This window comes from Armigeres subalbatus, unplaced genomic scaffold (assembly GCF_024139115.2).
Source record: "Armigeres subalbatus isolate Guangzhou_Male unplaced genomic scaffold, GZ_Asu_2 Contig163, whole genome shotgun sequence".
Classification (NCBI taxonomy): domain Eukaryota; kingdom Metazoa; phylum Arthropoda; class Insecta; order Diptera; family Culicidae; genus Armigeres; species Armigeres subalbatus.
In genome coordinates this window covers 146,725-148,388 of record NW_026942428.1, presented here as the reverse complement: position 1 = coordinate 148,388, position 1,664 = coordinate 146,725, and the positions used below count along the sequence as shown (strand labels likewise).

At 39.8% G+C, this 1,664-nt stretch overlaps 1 pseudogene; it reads right to left on the bottom strand.

The window, feature by feature from the left end:
- Positions 1–423: 423 nt before the first annotated feature.
- LOC134203061 (zinc finger matrin-type protein 2-like) lies at positions 424–1,383 on the bottom strand (annotated as a pseudogene).
- Positions 1,384–1,664: the final 281 nt, after the last annotated feature.

Genomic DNA, 1,664 nt, shown 5'->3' with positions numbered 1-1,664 from the left:
CAAACATTAATACAAGATCGTCACCAATAAAAATGCGCTCTTGGATAGTTAATTAATATATTTACTCATACATACTGCGTTGTAATGGTTTTGCCACAATATTCACCACAATAAGTTATGATTCTAAAGATAAACTTATGAAAACACTTTAGAAATTTATTTTCTGTCAGTAGCTGTGTTGTTGCTCTACTTGTTAGGAGTTTATGTCTGCGTTTCCATTGTCCGCTTTTGCCAACGGAATTTAGACTCAAATGTATGCAAATCTGGTGGCACAATGCATGGAGTACTGCAGTTTCTGTTACAGGAGTTGATTGAACGCATTCTTGAGAGATTGTAATCAGATGTGTTCTTTATTCGATCTAACTGTGTGTAATAAAAAATTGAGTATCCAGAACAATACTATGCCTTCGAAATAAACAAATCCTAATTTTCTTCTCTGGCAACGAATCCAGCGAAACCCATGACGGCAGCTAGTTGATGTGCCTCGCCTCACTTTCGTCCACTTCTCAATCTTCCTCTTGCGCTCTTTCCCTTTTCGCGTTTGTACTCGTAGCGCCCTCTTCTCTTGGCTTTTGACCCGGCCTCCAGCTCGTAATCTTTTTCTTCTCCTCGGTTTTTTTGTTGATTTTGAACCGTTCCTTGATCGGTCCACGAGCTCCGCTCCACCTTCATCGACATGCCCAGATTGCGCTGGTGCTTCTTGCCGTTGATGTGGTCCAGGAAGTTGATCGAACTTTTCAACGCAATCGCACACATTGCAGTAGTATCCGCCGGATTGCGACGACGAAGTGCTCTTGTTAATGACCATACTCTTGCCCAGCTTCGAGTCCAAGTCAACCATACACGCTGCTTGAGCAGTTCCTTTGTGACCGGTTCTGTATATTAGTATCATCTATTAACGGCGAGTTATCCCTGAATTATTACAAATTAAAAAAACTATGGCTGAAAGGTTGATTTTACAGACCAAATTCTAAAAAAACAATTGGTCTTTACATTCTGATGATTTAAAGAAACCATTATCAGGCTGACATAGGGTATAAAATGGTTATTCGAGAGTTTGACATCGTCACTATTTGACAATACTCTTTTATTAAAGAATTATAGGGCGAAGCCAGGAACAGTACTTTTGATTAGTTTTTATTTGTAATTCTACCACACAACGCTTTCAAAATACATAATAGCTGAGTTATTGAAAAAGCTAAATTGAATTAAAAGATCAGTATCATCCTGCAAAGCCAAGATCAGTAAACATTCCATCCGAAACAGAGGTCTACCACCATCTTCAGTGGCGGTCGATGTTTTGGCCAATAGCCGTTCCTGAGCTATGCGTTCGTATTCCTTGCGATCCCACCTGCGACGGTGGTCATCCGGGCGTACTGACATCTTGGAAGCAGTGCAGCCTAAGTCCGCAGAGAAAGGTGATAAATACGGATCTAGGTTAACTGATTGTTGACTGTCAATTTCTTCGACTTGTACGTATATTTCGGTGGTATTGAGAAGGCTTAAAATTATGCAGCAAAACTAAATACAAGAATTTATGACAAACTTCTTCAAACACAGTTTGCAAAGTATCGCTTCACCTTTTGGTGTTGCAAAGCAGATTCTTTTTTCGACTGCTTCTTGTTTTGATGTCAAAACTCGAAAACAATTAGAGAGATCTGAGC